The sequence below is a fragment of the Coffea arabica genome, chromosome 11c (genome assembly GCF_036785885.1).
Source record: "Coffea arabica cultivar ET-39 chromosome 11c, Coffea Arabica ET-39 HiFi, whole genome shotgun sequence".
Taxonomy (NCBI): Eukaryota; Viridiplantae; Streptophyta; class Magnoliopsida; order Gentianales; family Rubiaceae; genus Coffea; species Coffea arabica.
The window spans coordinates 21,475,283-21,500,657 of record NC_092330.1 but is presented as its reverse complement, the minus strand read 5'-3'; the positions used below and the strand labels follow the sequence as shown (position 1 = coordinate 21,500,657).

The window sequence follows — 25,375 nt, the reverse complement described above, 5'->3', positions numbered from 1 at the left end:
AGACAAGTCAGGAACGGTACGGCTGAATCGAAGCCCGGATCGTCGGTCAATGTTGTCGGCGCAAATGCATAAGCGCAAGCGTGAAGGATCAATTTCAGGATAATTGAGAGTTGTGCGACGAGGGAAAAAAAAGGTGCAAAGCAACAAGAAAAAAATATAAAAATAAATAAATAAAAGGATGAGAGGAAATTCATGAATTGACGCTTAGAATGAATTCGGGTCCAGAAAAGCCAAACTGCTTCACAGGACGTGGCAGTTTAAAAGAATAAAGCGAAAGGAACATGGCGGGTGTGATCATACCAGCACTAATGCACCGGATCCCATCAGAACTTCGAAGTTAAGCGTGCTTGGGCGACAGTAGTACTAGGATGGGTGACACTAGGCCGGTCAACGGGTCGGGTCTACACCCGGATCCGGATCGGATCCCTGAAATTTTTGCGGGTATGGGTAGGGATTTAATTCCGTTATCCGGATCCGGATCCGTTTTTTCAAACAAAAAAACGGGTCGGATACGGAATATAGTATTCCGACCCGTATTAGACCCGGATCCGGATATAAATGATTTAATAATTTATAAAAAATATATATTATCAATATAATTTGATTAGGATGATGTATTTGAGTAAAATCAATTTGATTTATTTTCTTATTTGGTTTTTTCTTTGCATTAGCTAGAAATTTGTTTACAAATATATCTTTTTCTCTTTTTTGTTAGAAATTATAAATTTTGGCAAATTTGTTCGGGTAGACCCGACCCGGATCCGAGACTCGCCGGGTCCGGATCCGGAACACCGAATAAAAGACCCGTCGGGTAAACGGGTCGGCTCCGGGTCCGGGTCCGGAATAATGAATTCCGGCTCGGACCCGGCCCGTTGACACCCCTAGGTGACCCCCTGGGAAATCCTCGTGTTGCACCCCTCCCTTTTTTGTTTCGAAATCCAAATTTTCCCTTCGTTCTTTATGCTGTAGTAATTTAGCTCCGTCGGAACGATTGCTTTATATTTTGCTTCTCATCGAAGCATGAAGGCGGATCTGAAGGCGCGAGACAAGTCAGGAACGGTACGGCTGGATCGAAGCCCGGATCGTCGGTCAAAGTTGTCGGCGCAAATGTATAAGCGCAAGCGTGAAGGATCAATTTCAGGATAATTGAGAGTTGCGCGACGAGGGAAAAAAAATGGTGCAAATCAACAAGAAAAAAATGTAAAAGTAAATAAATAAAAGGATGAGGGGAAATTCTTGAATTGACGCTTAAAATGAATTCGGGTCCAGAAAAGCCACACTGCTTCACAGGACGGGGCAGTTTAAAAGAATAAAGCGAAAGGAACATGGCGGGTGCGATCATACCAGCACTAATGCACCGGATCCCATCAGAACTCCGAAGTTAAGCGTGCTTGGGCGAGAGTAGTACTAGGATGGGTGACCCCCTGGGAAGTCCTCGTGTTGCACCCCTCCCTTTTTTGTTTCGAAATCCAAATTTCCCCTTCGTTCTTTATGCTGTAGTAATTTAGCTCCGTCGGAACGATTGCTTGATATTTTGCTTCTCATCGAAGCATGAAGGCGGATCTGAAGGCGCGAGACAAGTCAGGAACGGTACGGCTGGATCGAAGCCCGGATCGTCGGTCAAAGTTGTCGGCGCAAATGTATAAGCGCAAGCGTGAAGGATCAATTTCAGGATAATTGAGAGTTGTACGACGAGGGAAAAAAAAGGTGCAAAGCAACAAGAAAAAAATATAAAAGTAAATAAATAAAAGGATGAGAGGAAATTCATGAATTGACGCTTAGAATGAATTCGGGTCCAGAAAAGCCAAACTGCTTCACAGGACGTGGCAGTTTAAAAGAATAAAGCGAAAGGAACATGGCGGGTGCGATCATACCAGCACTAATGCACCGGATCCCATCAGAACTCCGAAGTTAAGCGTGCTTGGGCGACAGTAGTACTAGGATGGGTGACCCTAGGCCTGTCAACGGGTCGGGTCTAGACCCGGATCCGGATCGGATCGCTGAAATTTTTTCGGGTATGGGTAGGGATTTAATTCCGTTATCCGGATCCGGATCCGTTTTTTCAAACAAAAAAACGGGTCGGATACGGAATATAGTATTCCGACCCGTATTAGACCCGGATCCGGATATAAATGATTTAATAATTTATAAAAAATATATATTATCAATATAATTTGATTAGGATGATGTATTTGAGTAAAATCAATTTGATTTATTTTCTTATTTGGTTTTTTCTTTGCATTAGTCAGAAATTAGTTTACAAATATATTTTTTTCTCTTTTTTGTTAGAAATTATAAATTTTGGCAAATTTGTTCGGGTAGACCCGACCCGGATCCGAGATTCGCCGGGTCCGGATCCGGAACACAGAATAAAAGACCCGTCGGGTAAACGGGTCGGATCCGGGTCCGGGTCCGGGTCCGGAATAATGAATTCCGGCCCGGACCCGGCCCGTTGACACCCCTAGGTGACCGCCTGGGAAATCCTCGTGTTGCACCCCTCCCTTTTTTGTTTCGAAATCCAAATTTCCCCTTCGTTCTTTATGCTGTAGTAATTTAGCTCCGTCGGAACGATTGCTTTATATTTTGCTTCTCATCGAAGCATGAAGGCGGATCTGAAGGCGCGAGACAAGTCAGGAACGGTACGGCTGGATCGAAGCCCGGATCGTTGGTCAAAGTTGTCGGCGCAAATGTATAAGTTCAAGCGTGAAGGATCAATTTCAGGATAATTGAGAGTTGCGCGACGAGGGAAAAAAAATGGTGCAAATCAACAAGAAAAAAATGTAAAAGTAAATAAATAAAAGGATGAGGGGAAATTCTTGAATTGACGCTTAAAATGAATTCGGGTCCAGAAAAGCCACACTGCTTCACAGGACGGGGCAGTTTAAAAGAATAAAGCGAAAGGAACATGGTGGGTGTGATCATACCAGCACTAATGCACCGGATCCCATCAGAACTCCGAAGTTAAGCGTGCTTGGGCGAGAGTAGTACTAGGATGGGTGACCCCCTGGGAAGTCCTCGTGTTGCACCCCTCCCTTTTTTGTTTCGAAATCCAAATTTCCCCTTCGTTCTTTATGCTGTAGTAATTTAGCTCCGTCGGAACGATTGCTTTATATTTTGCTTCTTATCGAAGCATGAAGGCGGATCTGAAGGCGCGAGACAAGTCAGGAACGGTACGGCTGGATCGAAGCCCGGATCGTCGGTCAAAGTTGTCGGCGCAAATGTATAAGCGCAAGCGTGAAGGATCAATTTCAGGATAATTGAGAGTTGTGCGACGAGGGAAAAAAAAGGTGCAAAGCAACAAGAAAAAAATATAAAAGTAAATAAATAAAAGGATGAGAGGAAATTCATGAATTGACGCTTAGAATGAATTCGGGTCCAGAAAAGCCAAACTGCTTCACAGGACGTGGCAGTTTAAAAGAATAAAGCGAAAGGAACATGGCGGGTGCGATCATACCAGCACTAATGCACCGGATCCCATCAGAACTCCGAAGTTAAGCGTGCTTGGGCGACAGTAGTACTAGGATGGGTGACCATAGGCCTGTCAACGGGTCGGGTCTAGACCCGGATCCGGATCGGATCGCTGAAATTTTTTCGGGTATGGGTAGGGATTTAATTCCGTTATCCGGATCCGGATCCGTTTTTTCAAACAAAAAAATGGGTCGGATACGGAATATAGTATTCCGACCCGTATTAGACCCGGATCCGGATATAAATGATTTAATAATTTATAAAAAATATATATTATCAATATAATTTGATTAGGATGATGTATTTGAGTAAAATCAATTTGATTTATTTTCTTATTTGGTTTTTTCTTTGCATTAGTTAGAAATTAGTTTACAAATATATTTTTTTCTCTTTTTTGTTAGAAATTATAAATTTTGGCAAATTTGTTCGGGTAGACCCGACCCGGATCCGAGACTCGCCGGGTCCGGATCCGGAACACAGAATAAAAGACCCGTCGGGTAAACGGGTCGGATCCGGGTCCGGGTCCGGAATAATGAATTCCGGCCCGGACCCGGCCCGTTGACACCCCTAGGTGACCCCCTGGGAAATCCTCGTGTTGCACCCCTCCCTTTTTTGTTTCGAAATCCAAATTTCCCCTTCGTTCTTTATGCTGTAGTAATTTAGCTCCGTCGGAACGATTGCTTTATATTTTGCTTCTCATCGAAGCATGAAGGCGGATCTGAAGGCGCGAGACAAGTCAGGAACGGTACGGCTGGATCGAAGCCCGGATCGTCGGTCAAAGTTGTCGGCGCAAATGTATAAGTGCAAGCGTGAAGGATCAATTTCAGGATAATTGAGAGTTGCGCGACGAGGGAAAAAAAAATGGTGCAAATCAACAAGAAAAAAATGTAAAAGTAAATAAATAAAAGGATGAGGGGAAATTCTTGAATTGACGCTTAAAATGAATTCGGGTCCAGAAAAGCCACACTGCTTCACAGGACGTGGCAGTTTAAAAGAATAAAGCGAAAGAAACATGGCGGGTGCGATCATACCAGCACTAATGCACCGGATCCCATCAGAACTCCGAAGTTAAGCGTGCTTGGGCGACAGTAGTACTAGGATGGGTGACCCTAGGCCGGTCAACGGGTCGGGTCTACACCCGGATCCGGATCGGATCGCTGAAATTTTTGCGGGTATGGGTAGGGATTTAATTCCGTTATCCGGATCCGGATCCGTTTTTTCAAACAAAAAAACGGGTCGGATACGGAATATAGTATTCCGACCCGTACTAGACCCGGATCCGGATATAAATGATTTAATAATTTATAAAAAATATATATTATCAATATAATTTGATTAGGATGATGTATTTGAGTAAAATCAATTTGATTTATTTTCTTATTTGGTTTTTTCTTTGCATTAGTTAGAAATTAGTTTACAAATATATTTTTTTCTCTTTTTTGTTAGAAATTATAAATTTTGGCAAATTTGTTCGGGTAGACCCGACCCGGATCCGAGACTCGCCGGGTCCGGATCCGGAACACAGAATAAAAGACCCGTCGGGTAAACGGGTCGGATCCGGGTCCGGGTCCGGAATAATGAATTCCGGCCCGGACCCGGCCCGTTGACACCCCTAGGTGACCCCCTGGGAAATCCTCGTGTTGCACCCCTCCCTTTTTTGTTTCGAAATCCAAATTTCCCCTTCGTTCTTTATGCTGTAGTAATTTAGCTCCGTCGGAACGATTGCTTTATATTTTGCTTCTCATCGAAGCATGAAGGCGGATCTGAAGGCGCGAGACAAGTCAGGAACGGTACGGCTGGATCGAAGCCCGGATCGTCGGTCAAAGTTGTCGGCGCAAATGTATAAGTGCAAGCGTGAAGGATCAATTTCAGGATAATTGAGAGTTGCGCGACGAGGGAAAAAAAATGGTGCAAATCAACAAGAAAAAAATGTAAAAGTAAATAAATAAAAGGATGAGGGGAAATTCTTGAATTGACGCTTAAAATGAATTCGGGTCCAGAAAAGCCACACTGCTTCACAGGACGGGGCAGTTTAAAAGAATAAAGCGAAAGGAACATGGTGGGTGCGATCATACCAGCACTAATGCACCGGATCCCATCAGAACTCCGAAGTTAAGCGTGCTTGGGCGAGAGTAGTACTAGGATGGGTGACCCCCTGGGAAGTCCTCGTGTTGCACCCCTCCCTTTTTTGTTTCGAAATCCAAATTTCCCCTTCGTTCTTTATGCTGTAGTAATTTAGCTCCGTCGGAACGATTGCTTTATATTTTGCTTCTTATCGAAGCATGAAGGCGGATCTGAAGGCGCGAGACAAGTCAGGAACGGTACGGCTGGATCGAAGCCCGGATCGTCGGTCAAAGTTGTCGGCGCAAATGTATAAGCGCAAGCGTGAAGGATCAATTTCAGGATAATTGAGAGTTGTGCGACGAGGGAAAAAAAAGGTGCAAAGCAACAAGAAAAAAATATAAAAGTAAATAAATAAAAGGATGAGAGGAAATTCATGAATTGACGCTTAGAATGAATTCGGGTCCAGAAAAGCCAAACTGCTTCACAGGACGTGGCAGTTTAAAAGAATAAAGCGAAAGGAACATGGCGGGTGCGATCATACCAGCACTAATGCACCGGATCCCATCAGAACTTCGAAGTTAAGCGTGCTTGGGCGACAGTAGTACTAGGATGGGTGACCCTAGGCCGGTCAACGGGTCGGGTCTACACCCGGATCCGGATCGGATCCCTGAAATTTTTGCTGGTATGGGTAGGGATTTAATTCCGTTATCCGGATCCGGATCCGTTTTTTCAAACAAAAAAACGGGTCGGATACGGAATATAGTATTCCGACCCGTACTAGACCCGGATCCGGATATAAATGATTTAATAATTTATAAAAAATATATATTATCAATATAATTTGATTAGGATGATGTATTTGAGTAAAATCAATTTGATTTATTTTCTTATTTGGTTTTTTCTTTGCATTAGTTAGAAATTAGTTTACAAATATATATTTTTCTCTTTTTTGTTAGAAATTATAAATTTTGGCAAATTTGTTCGGGTAGACCCGACCCGGATCCGAGACTCGCCGGGTCCGGATCCGGAACACCGAATAAAAGACCCGTCGGGTAAACGGGTCGGATCCGGGTCCGGGTCCGGAATAAAGAATTCCGGCCCGGACCCGGCCCGTTGACACCCCTAGGTGACCCCCTGGGAAATCCTCGTGTTGCACCCCTCCCTTTTTTGTTTCGAAATCCAAATTTTCCCTTCGTTCTTTATGCTGTAGTAATTTAGCTCCGTCGGAACGATTGTTTTATATTTTGCTTCTCATCGAAGCATGAAGGCGGATCTGAAGGCGCGAGACAAGTCAGGAACGGTACGGCTGAATCGAAGCCCGGATCGTCGGTCAATGTTGTCGGCGCAAATGCATAAGCGCAAGCGTGAAGGATCAATTTCAGGATAATTGAGAGTTGTGCGACGAGGGAAAAAAAAGGTGCAAAGCAACAAGAAAAAAATATAAAAATAAATAAATAAAAGGATGAGAGGAAATTCATGAATTGACGCTTAGAATGAATTCGGGTCCAGAAAAGCCAAACTGCTTCACAGGACGTGGCAGTTTAAAAGAATAAAGCGAAAGGAACATGGCGGGTGTGATCATACCAGCACTAATGCACCGGATCCCATCAGAACTTCGAAGTTAAGCGTGCTTGGGCGACAGTAGTACTAGGATGGGTGACCCTAGGCCGGTCAACGGGTCGGGTCTACACCCGGATCCGGATCGGATCCCTGAAATTTTTGCGGGTATGGGTAGGGATTTAATTCCGTTATCCGGATCCGGATCCGTTTTTTCAAACAAAAAAACGGGTCGGATACGGAATATAGTATTCCGACCCGTATTAGACCCGGATCCGGATATAAATGATTTAATAATTTATAAAAAATATATATTATCAATATAATTTGATTAGGATGATGTATTTGAGTAAAATCAATTTGATTTATTTTCTTATTTGGTTTTTTCTTTGCATTAGCTAGAAATTTGTTTACAAATATATCTTTTTCTCTTTTTTGTTAGAAATTATAAATTTTGGCAAATTTGTTCGGGTAGACCCGACCCGGATCCGAGACTCGCCGGGTCCGGATCCGGAACACCGAATAAAAGACCCGTCGGGTAAACGGGTCGGCTCCGGGTCCGGGTCCGGAATAATGAATTCCGGCTCGGACCCGGCCCGTTGACACCCCTAGGTGACCCCCTGGGAAATCCTCGTGTTGCACCCCTCCCTTTTTTGTTTCGAAATCCAAATTTTCCCTTCGTTCTTTATGCTGTAGTAATTTAGCTCCGTCGGAACGATTGCTTTATATTTTGCTTCTCATCGAAGCATGAAGGCGGATCTGAAGGCGCGAGACAAGTCAGGAACGGTACGGCTGGATCGAAGCCCGGATCGTCGGTCAAAGTTGTCGGCGCAAATGTATAAGCGCAAGCGTGAAGGATCAATTTCAGGATAATTGAGAGTTGCGCGACGAGGGAAAAAAAATGGTGCAAATCAACAAGAAAAAAATGTAAAAGTAAATAAATAAAAGGATGAGGGGAAATTCTTGAATTGACGCTTAAAATGAATTCGGGTCCAGAAAAGCCACACTGCTTCACAGGACGGGGCAGTTTAAAAGAATAAAGCGAAAGGAACATGGCGGGTGCGATCATACCAGCACTAATGCACCGGATCCCATCAGAACTCCGAAGTTAAGCGTGCTTGGGCGAGAGTAGTACTAGGATGGGTGACCCCCTGGGAAGTCCTCGTGTTGCACCCCTCCCTTTTTTGTTTCGAAATCCAAATTTCCCCTTCGTTCTTTATGCTGTAGTAATTTAGCTCCGTCGGAACGATTGCTTGATATTTTGCTTCTCATCGAAGCATGAAGGCGGATCTGAAGGCGCGAGACAAGTCAGGAACGGTACGGCTGGATCGAAGCCCGGATCGTCGGTCAAAGTTGTCGGCGCAAATGTATAAGCGCAAGCGTGAAGGATCAATTTCAGGATAATTGAGAGTTGTACGACGAGGGAAAAAAAAGGTGCAAAGCAACAAGAAAAAAATATAAAAGTAAATAAATAAAAGGATGAGAGGAAATTCATGAATTGACGCTTAGAATGAATTCGGGTCCAGAAAAGCCAAACTGCTTCACAGGACGTGGCAGTTTAAAAGAATAAAGCGAAAGGAACATGGCGGGTGCGATCATACCAGCACTAATGCACCGGATCCCATCAGAACTCCGAAGTTAAGCGTGCTTGGGCGACAGTAGTACTAGGATGGGTGACCCTAGACCTGTCAACGGGTCGGGTCTAGACCCGGATCCGGATCGGATCGCTGAAATTTTTTCGGGTATGGGTAGGGATTTAATTCCGTTATCCGGATCCGGATCCGTTTTTTCAAACAAAAAAACGGGTCGGATACGGAATATAGTATTCCGACCCGTATTAGACCCGGATCCGGATATAAATGATTTAATAATTTATAAAAAATATATATTATCAATATAATTTGATTAGGATGATGTATTTGAGTAAAATCAATTTGATTTATTTTCTTATTTGGTTTTTTCTTTGCATTAGTTAGAAATTAGTTTACAAATATATTTTTTTCTCTTTTTTGTTAGAAATTATAAATTTTGGCAAATTTGTTCGGGTAGACCCGACCCGGATCCGAGATTCGCCGGGTCCGGATCCGGAACACAGAATAAAAGACCCGTCGGGTAAACGGGTCGGATCCGGGTCCGGGTCCGGGTCCGGAATAATGAATTCCGGCCCGGACCCGGCCCGTTGACACCCCTAGGTGACCGCCTGGGAAATCCTCGTGTTGCACCCCTCCCTTTTTTGTTTCGAAATCCAAATTTCCCCTTCGTTCTTTATGCTGTAGTAATTTAGCTCCGTCGGAACGATTGCTTTATATTTTGCTTCTCATCGAAGCATGAAGGCGGATCTGAAGGCGCGAGACAAGTCAGGAACGGTACGGCTGGATCGAAGCCCGGATCGTTGGTCAAAGTTGTCGGCGCAAATGTATAAGTTCAAGCGTGAAGGATCAATTTCAGGATAATTGAGAGTTGCGCGACGAGGGAAAAAAAATGGTGCAAATCAACAAGAAAAAAATGTAAAAGTAAATAAATAAAAGGATGAGGGGAAATTCTTGAATTGACGCTTAAAATGAATTCGGGTCCAGAAAAGCCACACTGCTTCACAGGACGGGGCAGTTTAAAAGAATAAAGCGAAAGGAACATGGTGGGTGTGATCATACCAGCACTAATGCACCGGATCCCATCAGAACTCCGAAGTTAAGCGTGCTTGGGCGAGAGTAGTACTAGGATGGGTGACCCCCTGGGAAGTCCTCGTGTTGCACCCCTCCCTTTTTTGTTTCGAAATCCAAATTTCCCCTTCGTTCTTTATGCTGTAGTAATTTAGCTCCGTCGGAACGATTGCTTTATATTTTGCTTCTTATCGAAGCATGAAGGCGGATCTGAAGGCGCGAGACAAGTCAGGAACGGTACGGCTGGATCGAAGCCCGGATCGTCGGTCAAAGTTGTCGGCGCAAATGTATAAGCGCAAGCGTGAAGGATCAATTTCAGGATAATTGAGAGTTGTGCGACGAGGGAAAAAAAAGGTGCAAAGCAACAAGAAAAAAATATAAAAGTAAATAAATAAAAGGATGAGAGGAAATTCATGAATTGACGCTTAGAATGAATTCGGGTCCAGAAAAGCCAAACTGCTTCACAGGACGTGGCAGTTTAAAAGAATAAAGCGAAAGGAACATGGCGGGTGCGATCATACCAGCACTAATGCACCGGATCCCATCAGAACTCCGAAGTTAAGCGTGCTTGGGCGACAGTAGTACTAGGATGGGTGACCCTAGGCCTGTCAACGGGTCGGGTCTAGACCCGGATCCGGATCGGATCGCTGAAATTTTTTCGGGTATGGGTAGGGATTTAATTCCGTTATCCGGATCCGGATCCGTTTTTTCAAACAAAAAAATGGGTCGGATACGGAATATAGTATTCCGACCCGTATTAGACCCGGATCCGGATATAAATGATTTAATAATTTATAAAAAATATATATTATCAATATAATTTGATTAGGATGATGTATTTGAGTAAAATCAATTTGATTTATTTTCTTATTTGGTTTTTTCTTTGCATTAGTTAGAAATTAGTTTACAAATATATTTTTTTCTCTTTTTTGTTAGAAATTATAAATTTTGGCAAATTTGTTCGGGTAGACCCGACCCGGATCCGAGACTCGCCGGGTCCGGATCCGGAACACAGAATAAAAGACCCGTCGGGTAAACGGGTCGGATCCGGGTCCGGGTCCGGAATAATGAATTCCGGCCCGGACCCGGCCCGTTGACACCCCTAGGTGACCCCCTGGGAAATCCTCGTGTTGCACCCCTCCCTTTTTTGTTTCGAAATCCAAATTTCCCCTTCGTTCTTTATGCTGTAGTAATTTAGCTCCGTCGGAACGATTGCTTTATATTTTGCTTCTCATCGAAGCATGAAGGCGGATCTGAAGGCGCGAGACAAGTCAGGAACGGTACGGCTGGATCGAAGCCCGGATCGTCGGTCAAAGTTGTCGGCGCAAATGTATAAGTGCAAGCGTGAAGGATCAATTTCAGGATAATTGAGAGTTGCGCGACGAGGGAAAAAAAAATGGTGCAAATCAACAAGAAAAAAATGTAAAAGTAAATAAATAAAAGGATGAGGGGAAATTCTTGAATTGACGCTTAAAATGAATTCGGGTCCAGAAAAGCCACACTGCTTCACAGGACGTGGCAGTTTAAAAGAATAAAGCGAAAGAAACATGGCGGGTGCGATCATACCAGCACTAATGCACCGGATCCCATCAGAACTCCGAAGTTAAGCGTGCTTGGGCGACAGTAGTACTAGGATGGGTGACCTTAGGCCGGTCAACGGGTCGGGTCTACACCCGGATCCGGATCGGATCGCTGAAATTTTTGCGGGTATGGGTAGGGATTTAATTCCGTTATCCGGATCCGGATCCGTTTTTTCAAACAAAAAAACGGGTCGGATACGGAATATAGTATTCCGACCCGTACTAGACCCGGATCCGGATATAAATGATTTAATAATTTATAAAAAATATATATTATCAATATAATTTGATTAGGATGATGTATTTGAGTAAAATCAATTTGATTTATTTTCTTATTTGGTTTTTTCTTTGCATTAGTTAGAAATTAGTTTACAAATATATTTTTTTCTCTTTTTTGTTAGAAATTATAAATTTTGGCAAATTTGTTCGGGTAGACCCGACCCGGATCCGAGACTCGCCGGGTCCGGATCCGGAACACAGAATAAAAGACCCGTCGGGTAAACGGGTCGGATCCGGGTCCGGGTCCGGAATAATGAATTCCGGCCCGGACCCGGCCCGTTGACACCCCTAGGTGACCCCCTGGGAAATCCTCGTGTTGCACCCCTCCCTTTTTTGTTTCGAAATCCAAATTTCCCCTTCGTTCTTTATGCTGTAGTAATTTAGCTCCGTCGGAACGATTGCTTTATATTTTGCTTCTCATCGAAGCATGAAGGCGGATCTGAAGGCGCGAGACAAGTCAGGAACGGTACGGCTGGATCGAAGCCCGGATCGTCGGTCAAAGTTGTCGGCGCAAATGTATAAGTGCAAGCGTGAAGGATCAATTTCAGGATAATTGAGAGTTGCGCGACGAGGGAAAAAAAATGGTGCAAATCAACAAGAAAAAAATGTAAAAGTAAATAAATAAAAGGATGAGGGGAAATTCTTGAATTGACGCTTAAAATGAATTCGGGTCCAGAAAAGCCACACTGCTTCACAGGACGGGGCAGTTTAAAAGAATAAAGCGAAAGGAACATGGTGGGTGCGATCATACCAGCACTAATGCACCGGATCCCATCAGAACTCCGAAGTTAAGCGTGCTTGGGCGAGAGTAGTACTAGGATGGGTGACCCCCTGGGAAGTCCTCGTGTTGCACCCCTCCCTTTTTTGTTTCGAAATCCAAATTTCCCCTTCGTTCTTTATGCTGTAGTAATTTAGCTCCGTCGGAACGATTGCTTTATATTTTGCTTCTTATCGAAGCATGAAGGCGGATCTGAAGGCGCGAGACAAGTCAGGAACGGTACGGCTGGATCGAAGCCCGGATCGTCGGTCAAAGTTGTCGGCGCAAATGTATAAGCGCAAGCGTGAAGGATCAATTTCAGGATAATTGAGAGTTGTGCGACGAGGGAAAAAAAAGGTGCAAAGCAACAAGAAAAAAATATAAAAGTAAATAAATAAAAGGATGAGAGGAAATTCATGAATTGACGCTTAGAATGAATTCGGGTCCAGAAAAGCCAAACTGCTTCACAGGACGTGGCAGTTTAAAAGAATAAAGCGAAAGGAACATGGCGGGTGCGATCATACCAGCACTAATGCACCGGATCCCATCAGAACTTCGAAGTTAAGCGTGCTTGGGCGACAGTAGTACTAGGATGGGTGACCCTAGGCCGGTCAACGGGTCGGGTCTACACCCGGATCCGGATCGGATCCCTGAAATTTTTGCTGGTATGGGTAGGGATTTAATTCCGTTATCCGGATCCGGATCCGTTTTTTCAAACAAAAAAACGGGTCGGATACGGAATATAGTATTCCGACCCGTACTAGACCCGGATCCGGATATAAATGATTTAATAATTTATAAAAAATATATATTATCAATATAATTTGATTAGGATGATGTATTTGAGTAAAATCAATTTGATTTATTTTCTTATTTGGTTTTTTCTTTGCATTAGTTAGAAATTAGTTTACAAATATATATTTTTCTCTTTTTTGTTAGAAATTATAAATTTTGGCAAATTTGTTCGGGTAGACCCGACCCGGATCCGAGACTCGCCGGGTCCGGATCCGGAACACCGAATAAAAGACCCGTCGGGTAAACGGGTCGGATCCGGGTCCGGGTCCGGAATAAAGAATTCCGGCCCGGACCCGGCCCGTTGACACCCCTAGGTGACCCCCTGGGAAATCCTCGTGTTGCACCCCTCCCTTTTTTGTTTCGAAATCCAAATTTTCCCTTCGTTCTTTATGCTGTAGTAATTTAGCTCCGTCGGAACGATTGTTTTATATTTTGCTTCTCATCGAAGCATGAAGGCGGATCTGAAGGCGCGAGACAAGTCAGGAACGGTACGGCTGAATCGAAGCCCGGATCGTCGGTCAATGTTGTCGGCGCAAATGCATAAGCGCAAGCGTGAAGGATCAATTTCAGGATAATTGAGAGTTGTGCGACGAGGGAAAAAAAAGGTGCAAAGCAACAAGAAAAAAATATAAAAATAAATAAATAAAAGGATGAGAGGAAATTCATGAATTGACGCTTAGAATGAATTCGGGTCCAGAAAAGCCAAACTGCTTCACAGGACGTGGCAGTTTAAAAGAATAAAGCGAAAGGAACATGGCGGGTGTGATCATACCAGCACTAATGCACCGGATCCCATCAGAACTTCGAAGTTAAGCGTGCTTGGGCGACAGTAGTACTAGGATGGGTGACCCTAGGCCGGTCAACGGGTCGGGTCTACACCCGGATCCGGATCGGATCCCTGAAATTTTTGCGGGTATGGGTAGGGATTTAATTCCGTTATCCGGATCCGGATCCGTTTTTTCAAACAAAAAAACGGGTCGGATACGGAATATAGTATTCCGACCCGTATTAGACCCGGATCCGGATATAAATGATTTAATAATTTATAAAAAATATATATTATCAATATAATTTGATTAGGATGATGTATTTGAGTAAAATCAATTTGATTTATTTTCTTATTTGGTTTTTTCTTTGCATTAGCTAGAAATTAGTTTACAAATATATCTTTTTCTCTTTTTTGTTAGAAATTATAAATTTTGGCAAATTTGTTCGGGTAGACCCGACCCGGATCCGAGACTCGCCGGGTCCGGATCCGGAACACAGAATAAAAGACCCGTCGGGTAAACGGGTCGGATCCGGGTCCGGGTCCGGAATAATGAATTCCGGCCCGGACCCGGCCCGTTGACACCCCTAGGTGACCCCCTGGGAAATCCTCGTGTTGCACCCCTCCCTTTTTTGTTTCGAAATCCAAATTTCCCCTTCGTTCTTTATGCTGTAGTAATTTAGCTCCGTCGGAACGATTGCTTTATATTTTGCTTCTCATCGAAGCATGAAGGCGGATCTGAAGGCGCGAGACAAGTCAGGAACGGTACGGCTGGATCGAAGCCCGGATCGTCGGTCAAAGTTGTCGGCGCAAATGTATAAGTGCAAGCGTGAAGGATCAATTTCAGGATAATTGAGAGTTGCGCGACGAGGGAAAAAAAAATGGTGCAAATCAACAAGAAAAAAATGTAAAAGTAAATAAATAAAAGGATGAGGGGAAATTCTTGAATTGACGCTTAAAATGAATTCGGGTCCAGAAAAGCCACACTGCTTCACAGGACGTGGCAGTTTAAAAGAATAAAGCGAAAGAAACATGGCGGGTGCGATCATACCAGCACTAATGCACCGGATCCCATCAGAACTCCGAAGTTAAGCGTGCTTGGGCGACAGTAGTACTAGGATGGGTGACCCTAGGCCGGTCAACGGGTCGGGTCTACACCCGGATCCGGATCGGATCGCTGAAATTTTTGCGGGTATGGGTAGGGATTTAATTCCGTTATCCGGATCCGGATCCGTTTTTTCAAACAAAAAAACGGGTCAGATACGGAATATAGTATTCCGACCCGTACTAGACCCGGATCCGGATATAAATGATTTAATAATTTATAAAAAATATATATTATCAATATAATTTGATTAGGATGATGTATTTGAGTAAAATCAATTTGATTTATTTTCTTATTTGGTTTTTTCTTTGCATTAGTTAGAAATTAGTTTACAAATATATTTTTTTCTCTTTTTTGTTAGAAATTATAAATTTTGGCAAATTTGTTCGGGTAGACCCGACCCGGATCCGAGACTCGCCGGGTCCGGATCCGGAACACAGAATAAAAGACCCGTCGGGTAAACGGGTCGGATCCGGGTCCGGGTCCGGAATAATGAATTCCGGCCCGGACCCGGCCCGTTGACACCCCTAGGTGACCCCCTGGGAAATCCTCGTGTTGCACCCCTCCCTTTTTTGTTTCGAAATCCAAATTTCCCCTTCGTTCTTTATGCTGTAGTAATTTAGCTCCGTCGGAACGATTGCTTTATATTTTGCTTCTCATCGAAGCATGAAGGCGGATCTGAAGGCGCGAGACAAGTCAGGAACGGTACGGCTGGATCGAAGCCCGGATCGTCGGTCAAAGTTGTCGGCGCAAATGTATAAGTGCAAGCGTGAAGGATCAATTTCAGGATAATTGAGAGTTGCGCGACGAGGGAAAAAAAATGGTGCAAATCAACAAGAAAAAAATGTAAAAGTAAATAAATAAAAGGATGAGGGGAAATTCTTGAATTGACGCTTAAAATGAATTCGGGTCCAGAAAAGCCACACTGCTTCACAGGACGGGGCAGTTTAAAAGAATAAAGCGAAAGGAACATGGTGGGTGCGATCATACCAGCACTAATGCACCGGATCCCATCAGAACTCCGAAGTTAAGCGTGCTTGGGCGAGAGTAGTACTAGGATGGGTGACCCCCTGGGAAGTCCTCGTGTTGCACCCCTCCCTTTTTTGTTTCGAAATCCAAATTTCCCCTTCGTTCTTTATGCTGTAGTAATTTAGCTCCGTCGGAACGATTGCTTTATATTTTGCTTCTTATCGAAGCATGAAGGCGGATCTGAAGGCGCGAGACAAGTCAGGAACGGTACGGCTGGATCGAAGCCCGGATCGTCGGTCAAAGTTGTCGGCGCAAATGTATAAGCGCAAGCGTGAAGGATCAATTTCAGGATAATTGAGAGTTGTGCGACGAGGGAAAAAAAAGGTGCAAAGCAACAAGAAAAAAATATAAAAGTAAATAAATAAAAGGATGAGAGGAAATTCATGAATTGACGCTTAGAATGAATTCGGGTCCAGAAAAGCCAAACTGCTTCACAGGACGTGGCAGTTTAAAAGAATAAAGCGAAAGGAACATGGCGGGTGCGATCATACCAGCACTAATGCACCGGATCCCATCAGAACTTCGAAGTTAAGCGTGCTTGGGCGACAGTAGTACTAGGATGGGTGACCCTAGGCCGGTCAACGGGTCGGGTCTACACCCGGATCCGGATCGGATCCCTGAAATTTTTGCTGGTATGGGTAGGGATTTAATTCCGTTATCCGGATCCGGATCCGTTTTTTCAAACAAAAAAACGGGTCGGATACGGAATATAGTATTCCGACCCGTACTAGACCCGGATCCGGATATAAATGATTTAATAATTTATAAAAAATATATATTATCAATATAATTTGATTAGGATGATGTATTTGAGTAAAATCAATTTGATTTATTTTCTTATTTGGTTTTTTCTTTGCATTAGTTAGAAATTAGTTTACAAATATATATTTTTCTCTTTTTTGTTAGAAATTATAAATTTTGGCAAATTTGTTCGGGTAGACCCGACCCGGATCCGAGACTCGCCGGGTCCGGATCCGGAACACCGAATAAAAGACCCGTCGGGTAAACGGGTCGGATCCGGGTCCGGGTCCGGAATAAAGAATTCCGGCCCGGACCCGGCCCGTTGACACCCCTAGGTGACCCCCTGGGAAATCCTCGTGTTGCACCCCTCCCTTTTTTGTTTCGAAATCCAAATTTTCCCTTCGTTCTTTATGCTGTAGTAATTTAGCTCCGTCGGAACGATTGTTTTATATTTTGCTTCTCATCGAAGCATGAAGGCGGATCTGAAGGCGCGAGACAAGTCAGGAACGGTACGGCTGAATCGAAGCCCGGATCGTCGGTCAATGTTGTCGGCGCAAATGCATAAGCGCAAGCGTGAAGGATCAATTTCAGGATAATTGAGAGTTGTGCGACGAGGGAAAAAAAAGGTGCAAAGCAACAAGAAAAAAATATAAAAATAAATAAATAAAAGGATGAGAGGAAATTCATGAATTGACGCTTAGAATGAATTCGGGTCCAGAAAAGCCAAACTGCTTCACAGGACGTGGCAGTTTAAAAGAATAAAGCGAAAGGAACATGGCGGGTGTGATCATACCAGCACTAATGCACCGGATCCCATCAGAACTTCGAAGTTAAGCGTGCTTGGGCGACAGTAGTACTAGGATGGGTGACCCTAGGCCGGTCAACGGGTCGGGTCTACACCCGGATCCGGATCGGATCCCTGAAATTTTTGCGGGTATGGGTAGGGATTTAATTCCGTTATCCGGATCCGGATCCGTTTTTTCAAACAAAAAAACGGGTCGGATACGGAATATAGTATTCCGACCCGTATTAGACCCGGATCCGGATATAAATGATTTAATAATTTATAAAAAATATATATTATCAATATAATTTGATTAGGATGATGTATTTGAGTAAAATCAATTTGATTTATTTTCTTATTTGGTTTTTTCTTTGCATTAGCTAGAAATTAGTTTACAAATATATCTTTTTCTCTTTTTTGTTAGAAATTATAAATTTTGGCAAATTTGTTCGGGTAGACCCGACCCGAATCCGAGACTCGCCGGGTCCGGATCCGGAACACCGAATAAAAGACCCGTCGGGTAAACGGGTCGGCTCCGGGTCCGGGTCCGGAATAATGAATTCCGGCCCGGACCCGGCCCGTTGACACCCCTAGGTGACCCCCTGGGAAATCCTCGTGTTGCACCCCTCCCTTTTTTGTTTCGAAATCCAAATTTTCCCTTCGTTCTTTATGCTGTAGTAATTTAGCTCCGTCGGAACGATTGCTTTATATTTTGCTTCTCATCGAAGCATGAAGGCGGATCTGAAGGCGCGAGACAAGTCAGGAACGGTACGGCTGGATCGAAGCCCGGATCGTCGGTCAAAGTTGTCGGCGCAAATGTATAAGCGCAAGCGTGAAGGATCAATTTCAGGATAATTGAGAGTTGCGCGACGAGGGAAAAAAAAATGGTGCAAATCAACAAGAAAAAAATGTAAAAGTAAATAAATAAAAGGATGAGGGGAAATTCTTGAATTGACGCTTAAAATGAATTCGGGTCCAGAAAAGCCACACTGCTTCACAGGACGGGGCAGTTTAAAAGAATAAAGCGAAAGGAACATGGCGGGTGCGATCATACCAGCACTAATGCACCGGATCCCATCAGAACTCCGAAGTTAAGCGTGCTTGGGCGAGAGTAGTACTAGGATGGGTGACCCCCTGGGAAGTCCTCGTGTTGCACCCCTCCCTTTTTTGTTTCGAAATCCAAATTTCCCCTTCGTTCTTTATGCTGTAGTAATTTAGCTCCGTCGGAACGATTGCTTGATATTTTGCTTCTCATCGAAGCATGAAGGCGGATCTGAAGGCGCGAGACAAGTCAGGAACGGTACGGCTGGATCGAAGCCCGGATCGTCGGTCAAAGTTGTCGGCGCAAATGTATAAGCGCAAGCGTGAAGGATCAATTTCAGGATAATTGAGAGTTGTGCGACGAGGGAAAAAAAAGGTGCAAAGCAACAAGAAAAAAATATAAAAGTAAATAAATAAAAGGATGAGAGGAAATTCATGAATTGACGCTTAGAATGAATTCGGGTCCAGAAAAGCCAAACTGCTTCACAGGACGTGGCAGTTTAAAAGAATAAAGCGAAAGGAACATGGCGGGTGCGATCATACCAGCACTAATGCACCGGATCCCATCAGAACTTCGAAGTTAAGCGTGCTTGGGCGACAGTAGTACTAGGATGGGTGACCCTAGGCCGGTCAACGGGTCGGGTCTACACCCGGATCCGGATCGGATCCCTGAAATTTTTGCTGGTATGGGTAGGGATTTAATTCCGTTATCCGGATCCGGATCCGTTTTTTCAAACAAAAAAACGGGTCGGATACGGAATATAGTATTCCGACCCGTACTAGACCCGGATCCGGATATAAATGATTTAATAATTTATAAAAAATATATATTATCAATATAATTTGATTAGGATGATGTATTTGAGTAAAATCAATTTGATTTATTTTCTTATTTGGTTTTTTCTTTGCATTAGCTAGAAATTAGTTTACAAATATATCTTTTTCTCTTTTTTGTTAGAAATTATAAATTTTGGCAAATTTGTTCGGGTAGACCCGACCCGGATCCGAGACTCGCCGGGTCCGGATCCGGAACACCGAATAAAAGACCCGTCGGGTAAACGGGTCGGATCCGGGTCCGGGTCCGGAATAAAGAATTCCGGCCCGGACCCGGCCCGTTGACACCCCTAGGTGACCCCCTGGGAAATCCTCGTGTTGCACCCCTCCCTTTTTTGTTTCGAAATCCAAATTTTCCCTTCGTTCTTTATGCTGTAGTAATTTAGCTCCGTCGGAACGATTGTTTTATATTTTGCTTCTCATCGAAGCATGAAGGCGGATCTGAAGGCGCGAGACAGGTCAGGAACGGTACGGCTGAATCGAAGCCCGGATCGTCGGTCAATGTTGTCGGCGCAAATGCATAAGCGCAAGCGTGAAGGATCAATTTCAGGATAATTGAGAGTTGTGCGACGAGGGAAAAAAAAGGTGCAAAGCAACAAGAAAAAAATATAAAAATAAATAAATAAAAGGATGAGAGGAAATTCATGAATTGACGCTTAGAATGAATTCGGGTCCAGAAAAGCCAAACTGCTTCACAGGACGTGGCAGTTTAAAAGAATAAAGCGAAAGGAACATGGCGGGTGTGATCATACCAGCACTAATGCACCGGATCCCATCAGAACTTCGAAGTTAAGCGTGCTTGGGCGACAGTAGTACTAGGATGGGTGACACTAGGCCGGTCAACGGGTCGGGTCTACACCCGGATCCGGATCGGATCCCTGAAATTTTTGCGGGTATGGGTAGGGATTTAATTCCGTTATCCGGATCCGGATCCGTTTTTTCAAACAAAAAAACGGGTCGGATACGGAATATAGTATTCCGACCCGTATTAGACCCGGATCCGGATATAAATGATTTAATAATTTATAAAAAATATATATTATCAATATAATTTGATTAGGATGATGTATTTGAGTAAAATCAATTTGATTTATTTTCTTATTTGGTTTTTTCTTTGCATTAGCTAGAAATTTGTTTACAAATATATCTTTTTCTCTTTTTTGTTAGAAATTATAAATTTTGGCAAATTTGTTCGGGTAGACCCGACCCGGATCCGAGACTCGTCGGGTCCGGATCCGGAACACCGAATAAAAGACCCGTCGGGTAAACGGGTCGGCTCCGGGTCCGGGTCCGGAATAATGAATTCCGGCCCGGACCCGGCCCGTTGACACCCCTAGGTGACCCCCTGGGAAATCCTCGTGTTGCACCCCTCCCTTTTTTGTTTCGAAATCCAAATTTTCCCTTCGTTCTTTATGCTGTAGTAATTTAGCTCCGTCGGAACGATTGTTTTATATTTTGCTTCTCATCGAAGCATGAAGGCGGATCTGAAGGCGCGAGACAAGTCAGGAACGGTACGGCTGAATCGAAGCCCGGATCGTCGGTCAATGTTGTCGGCGCAAATGCATAAGCGCAAGCGTGAAGGATCAATTTCAGGATAATTGAGAGTTGTGCGACGAGGGAAAAAAAAGGTGCAAAGCAACAAGAAAAAAATATAAAAATAAATAAATAAAAGGATGAGAGGAAATTCATGAATTGACGCTTAGAATGAATTCGGGTCCAGAAAAGCCAAACTGCTTCACAGGACGTGGCAGTTTAAAAGAATAAAGCGAAAGGAACATGGCGGGTGTGATCATACCAGCACTAATGCACCGGATCCCATCAGAACTTCGAAGTTAAGCGTGCTTGGGCGACAGTAGTACTAGGATGGGTGACCCTAGGCCGGTCAACGGGTCGGGTCTACACCCGGATCCGGATCGGATCCCTGAAATTTTTGCGGGTATGGGTAGGGATTTAATTCCGTTATCCGGATCCGGATCCGTTTTTTCAAACAAAAAAACGGGTCGGATACGGAATATAGTATTCCGACCCGTATTAGACCCGGATCCGGATATAAATGATTTAATAATTTATAAAAAATATATATTATCAATATAATTTGATTAGGATGATGTATTTGAGTAAAATCAATTTGATTTATTTTCTTATTTGGTTTTTTCTTTGCATTAGCTAGAAATTAGTTTACAAATATATCTTTTTCTCTTTTTTGTTAGAAATTATAAATTTTGGCAAATTTGTTCGGGTAGACCCGACCCGAATCCGAGACTCGCCGGGTCCGGATCCGGAACACCGAATAAAAGACCCGTCGGGTAAACGGGTCGGCTCCGGGTCCGGGTCCGGAATAATGAATTCCGGCCCGGACCCGGCCCGTTGACACCCCTAGGTGACCCCCTGGGAAATCCTCGTGTTGCACCCCTCCCTTTTTTGTTTCGAAATCCAAATTTTCCCTTCGTTCTTTATGCTGTAGTAATTTAGCTCCGTCGGAACGATTGCTTTATATTTTGCTTCTCATCGAAGCATGAAGGCGGATCTGAAGGCGCGAGACAAGTCAGGAACGGTACGGCTGGATCGAAGCCCGGATCGTCGGTCAAAGTTATCGGCGCAAATGTATAAGCGCAAGCGTGAAGGATCAATTTCAGGATAATTGAGAGTTGCGCGACGAGGGAAAAAAAATGGTGCAAATCAACAAGAAAAAAATGTAAAAGTAAATAAATAAAAGGATGAGGGGAAATTCTTGAATTGACGCTTAAAATGAATTCGGGTCCAGAAAAGCCACACTGCTTCACAGGACGGGGCAGTTTAAAAGAATAAAGCGAAAGGAACATGGCGGGTGCGATCATACCAGCACTAATGCACCGGATCCCATCAGAACTCCGAAGTTAAGCGTGCTTGGGCGAGAGTAGTACTAGGATGGGTGACCCCCTGGGAAGTCCTCGTGTTGCACCCCTCCCTTTTTTGTTTCGAAATCCAAATTTCCCCTTCGTTCTTTATGCTGTAGTAATTTAGCTCCGTCGGAACGATTGCTTGATATTTTGCTTCTCATCGAAGCATGAAGGCGGATCTGAAGGCGCGAGACAAGTCAGGAACGGTACGGCTGGATCGAAGCCCGGATCGTCGGTCAAAGTTGTCGGCGCAAATGTATAAGCGCAAGCGTGAAGGATCAATTTCAGGATAATTGAGAGTTGTGCGACGAGGGAAAAAAAAGGTGCAAAGCAACAAGAAAAAAATATAAAAGTAAATAAATAAAAGGATGAGAGGAAATTCATGAATTGACGCTTAGAATGAATTCGGGTCCAGAAAAGCCAAACTGCTTCACAGGACGTGGCAGTTTAAAAGAATAAAGCGAAAGGAACATGGCGGGTGCGATCATACCAGCACTAATGCACCGGATCCCATCAGAACTCCGAAGTTAAGCGTGCTTGGGCGACAGTAGTACTAGGATGGGTGACCCTAGGCCTGTCAACGGGTCGGGTCTAGACCCGGATCCGGATCGGATCGCTGAAATTTTTTCGGGTATGGGTAGGGATTTAATTCCGTTATCCGGATCCGGATCCGTTTTTTCAAACAAAAAAACGGGTCGGATACGGAATATAGTATTCCGACCCGTATTAGACCCGGATCCGGATATAAATGATGTAATAATTTATAAAAAATATATATTATCAATATAATTTGATTAGGATGATGTATTTGAGTAAAATCAATTTGATTTATTTTCTTATTTGGTTTTTTCTTTGCATTAGTTAGAAATTAGTTTACAAATATATTTTTTTCTCTTTTTTGTTAGAAATTATAAATTTTGGCAAATTTGTTCGGGTAGACCCGACCCGGATCCGAGACTCGCCGGGTCCGGATCCGGAACACAGAATAAAAGACCCGTCGGGTAAACGGGTCGGATCCGGGTCCGGGTCCGGAATAATGAATTCCGGCCCGGACCCGGCCCGTTGACACCCCTAGGTGACCCCCTGGGAAATCCTCGTGTTGCACCCCTCCCTTTTTTGTTTCGAAATCCAAATTTCCCCTTCGTTCTTTATGCTGTAGTAATTTAGCTCCGTCGGAACGATTGCTTTATATTTTGCTTCTCATCGAAGCATGAAGGCGGATCTGAAGGCGCGAGACAAGTCAGGAACGGTACGGCTGGATCGAAGCCCGGATCGTCGGTCAAAGTTGTCGGCGCAAATGTATAAGTGCAAGCGTGAAGGATCAATTTCAGGATAATTGAGAGTTGCGCGACGAGGGAAAAAAAAATGGTGCAAATCAACAAGAAAAAAATGTAAAAGTAAATAAATAAAAGGATGAGGGGAAATTCTTGAATTGACGCTTAAAATGAATTCGGGTTCAGAAAAGCCACACTGCTTCACAGGACGGGGCAGTTTAAAAGAATAAAGCGAAAGGAACATGGTGGGTGCGATCATACCAGCACTAATGCACCGGATCCCATCAGAACTTCGAAGTTAAGCGTGCTTGGGCGACAGTAGTACTAGGATGGGTGACCCCCTGGGAAGTCCTCGTGTTGCACCCCTCCCTTTTTTGTTTCGAAATCCAAATTTCCCCTTCGTTCTTTATGCTGTAGTAATTTAGCTCCGTCGGAACGATTGCTTTATATTTTGCTTCTTATCGAAGCATGAAGGCGGATCTGAAGGCGCGAGACAAGTCAGGAACGGTACGGCTGGATCGAAGCCCGGATCGTCGGTCAAAGTTGTCGGCGCAAATGTATAAGCGCAAGCGTGAAGGATCAATTTCAGGATAATTGAGAGTTGTGCGACGAGGGAAAAAAAAGGTGCAAAGCAACAAGAAAAAAATATAAAAGTAAATAAATAAAAGGATGAGAGGAAATTCATGAATTGACGCTTAGAATGAATTCGGGTCCAGAAAAGCCAAACTGCTTCACAGGACGTGGTAGTTTAAAAGAATAAAGCGAAAGGAACATGGCGGGTGCGATCATACCAGCACTAATGCACCGGATCCCATCAGAACTTCGAAGTTAAGCGTGCTTGGGCGACAGTAGTACTAGGATGGGTGACCCTAGGCCGGTCAACGGGTCGGGTCTACACCCGGATCCGGATCGGATCCCTGAAATTTTTGCTGGTATGGGTAGGGATTTAATTCCGTTATCCGGATCCGGATCCGTTTTTTCAAACAAAAAAACGGGTCGGATACGGAATATAGTATTCCGACCCGTACTAGACCCGGATCCGGATATAAATGATTTAATAATTTATAAAAAATATATATTATCAATATAATTTGATTAGGATGATGTATTTGAGTAAAATCAATTTGATTTATTTTCTTATTTGGTTTTTTCTTTGCATTAGCTAGAAATTAGTTTACAAATATATCTTTTTCTCTTTTTTGTTAGAAATTATAAATTTTGGCAAATTTGTTCGGGTAGACCCGACCCGGATCCGAGACTCGCCGGGTCCGGATCCGGAACACCGAATAAAAGACCCGTCGGGTAAACGGGTCGGATCCGGGTCCGGGTCCGGAATAAAGAATTCCGGCCCGGACCCGGCCCGTTGACACCCCTAGGTGACCCCCTGGAAAATCCTCGTGTTGCACCCCTCCCTTTTTTGTTTCGAAATCCAAATTTTCCCTTCGTTCTTTATGCTGTAGTAATTTAGCTCCGTCGGAACGATTGTTTTATATTTTGCTTCTCATCGAAGCATGAAGGCGGATCTGAAGGCGCGAGACAAGTCAGGAACGGTACGGCTGAATCGAAGCCCGGATCGTCGGTCAATGTTGTCGGCGCAAATGCATAAGCGCAAGCGTGAAGGATCAATTTCAGGATAATTGAGAGTTGTGCGACGAGGGAAAAAAAAGGTGCAAAGCAACAAGAAAAAAATATAAAAATAAATAAATAAAAGGATGAGAGGAAATTCATGAATTGACGCTTAGAATGAATTCGGGTCCAGAAA

General features: G+C 43.9%; 10 non-coding genes and 19 pseudogenes across 10 annotated transcripts; all 29 read left to right on the top strand.

Annotated features, from left to right (window-relative positions):
• The first annotated feature begins 286 nt into the window (after positions 1-286).
• On the top strand, positions 287-404 carry LOC140020732 (5S ribosomal RNA; annotated as a pseudogene).
• A 926-nt stretch (positions 405-1,330) lies between these two features.
• On the top strand, positions 1,331-1,449 carry LOC140018576 (5S ribosomal RNA). Its single transcript, XR_011824536.1, has one exon. It is a non-coding gene; the product is annotated as a 5S ribosomal RNA (ribosomal RNA).
• A 411-nt stretch (positions 1,450-1,860) lies between these two features.
• LOC140018674 (5S ribosomal RNA) lies at positions 1,861-1,978 on the top strand (annotated as a pseudogene).
• A 932-nt stretch (positions 1,979-2,910) lies between these two features.
• On the top strand, positions 2,911-3,029 carry LOC140017533 (5S ribosomal RNA). The gene has a single exon (XR_011823842.1). It is a non-coding gene; the product is annotated as a 5S ribosomal RNA (ribosomal RNA).
• Positions 3,030-3,440: 411 nt separating this feature from the next.
• On the top strand, positions 3,441-3,558 carry LOC140018534 (5S ribosomal RNA; annotated as a pseudogene).
• A 927-nt stretch (positions 3,559-4,485) lies between these two features.
• LOC140018217 (5S ribosomal RNA) lies at positions 4,486-4,603 on the top strand (annotated as a pseudogene).
• A 926-nt stretch (positions 4,604-5,529) lies between these two features.
• Positions 5,530-5,648, top strand: LOC140018565 (5S ribosomal RNA). The gene has a single exon (XR_011824535.1). It is a non-coding gene; the product is annotated as a 5S ribosomal RNA (ribosomal RNA).
• Positions 5,649-6,059: 411 nt separating this feature from the next.
• LOC140019605 (5S ribosomal RNA) lies at positions 6,060-6,177 on the top strand (annotated as a pseudogene).
• Positions 6,178-7,102: 925 nt separating this feature from the next.
• Positions 7,103-7,220, top strand: LOC140020416 (5S ribosomal RNA; annotated as a pseudogene).
• Positions 7,221-8,146: 926 nt separating this feature from the next.
• Positions 8,147-8,265, top strand: LOC140018553 (5S ribosomal RNA). The gene has a single exon (XR_011824534.1). It is a non-coding gene; the product is annotated as a 5S ribosomal RNA (ribosomal RNA).
• A 411-nt stretch (positions 8,266-8,676) lies between these two features.
• On the top strand, positions 8,677-8,794 carry LOC140019263 (5S ribosomal RNA; annotated as a pseudogene).
• Positions 8,795-9,726: 932 nt separating this feature from the next.
• Positions 9,727-9,845, top strand: LOC140017532 (5S ribosomal RNA). The gene has a single exon (XR_011823841.1). It is a non-coding gene; the product is annotated as a 5S ribosomal RNA (ribosomal RNA).
• A 411-nt stretch (positions 9,846-10,256) lies between these two features.
• LOC140018673 (5S ribosomal RNA) lies at positions 10,257-10,374 on the top strand (annotated as a pseudogene).
• A 927-nt stretch (positions 10,375-11,301) lies between these two features.
• LOC140018212 (5S ribosomal RNA) lies at positions 11,302-11,419 on the top strand (annotated as a pseudogene).
• A 926-nt stretch (positions 11,420-12,345) lies between these two features.
• On the top strand, positions 12,346-12,464 carry LOC140018542 (5S ribosomal RNA). The gene has a single exon (XR_011824533.1). It is a non-coding gene; the product is annotated as a 5S ribosomal RNA (ribosomal RNA).
• Positions 12,465-12,875: 411 nt separating this feature from the next.
• On the top strand, positions 12,876-12,993 carry LOC140019604 (5S ribosomal RNA; annotated as a pseudogene).
• Positions 12,994-13,918: 925 nt separating this feature from the next.
• Positions 13,919-14,036, top strand: LOC140020415 (5S ribosomal RNA; annotated as a pseudogene).
• Positions 14,037-14,963: 927 nt separating this feature from the next.
• LOC140018216 (5S ribosomal RNA) lies at positions 14,964-15,081 on the top strand (annotated as a pseudogene).
• Positions 15,082-16,007: 926 nt separating this feature from the next.
• LOC140018531 (5S ribosomal RNA) lies at positions 16,008-16,126 on the top strand. The gene has a single exon (XR_011824532.1). It is a non-coding gene; the product is annotated as a 5S ribosomal RNA (ribosomal RNA).
• Positions 16,127-16,537: 411 nt separating this feature from the next.
• On the top strand, positions 16,538-16,655 carry LOC140019602 (5S ribosomal RNA; annotated as a pseudogene).
• Positions 16,656-17,580: 925 nt separating this feature from the next.
• On the top strand, positions 17,581-17,698 carry LOC140020414 (5S ribosomal RNA; annotated as a pseudogene).
• Positions 17,699-18,625: 927 nt separating this feature from the next.
• On the top strand, positions 18,626-18,744 carry LOC140018520 (5S ribosomal RNA). Its single transcript, XR_011824531.1, has one exon. It is a non-coding gene; the product is annotated as a 5S ribosomal RNA (ribosomal RNA).
• A 411-nt stretch (positions 18,745-19,155) lies between these two features.
• On the top strand, positions 19,156-19,273 carry LOC140019601 (5S ribosomal RNA; annotated as a pseudogene).
• Positions 19,274-20,198: 925 nt separating this feature from the next.
• LOC140020731 (5S ribosomal RNA) lies at positions 20,199-20,316 on the top strand (annotated as a pseudogene).
• Positions 20,317-21,241: 925 nt separating this feature from the next.
• Positions 21,242-21,359, top strand: LOC140020413 (5S ribosomal RNA; annotated as a pseudogene).
• Positions 21,360-22,285: 926 nt separating this feature from the next.
• Positions 22,286-22,404, top strand: LOC140018508 (5S ribosomal RNA). The gene has a single exon (XR_011824530.1). It is a non-coding gene; the product is annotated as a 5S ribosomal RNA (ribosomal RNA).
• A 411-nt stretch (positions 22,405-22,815) lies between these two features.
• Positions 22,816-22,933, top strand: LOC140018672 (5S ribosomal RNA; annotated as a pseudogene).
• A 927-nt stretch (positions 22,934-23,860) lies between these two features.
• Positions 23,861-23,979, top strand: LOC140018130 (5S ribosomal RNA). The gene has a single exon (XR_011824432.1). It is a non-coding gene; the product is annotated as a 5S ribosomal RNA (ribosomal RNA).
• A 411-nt stretch (positions 23,980-24,390) lies between these two features.
• Positions 24,391-24,508, top strand: LOC140019600 (5S ribosomal RNA; annotated as a pseudogene).
• The last annotated feature ends 867 nt before the right edge of the window (positions 24,509-25,375 follow it).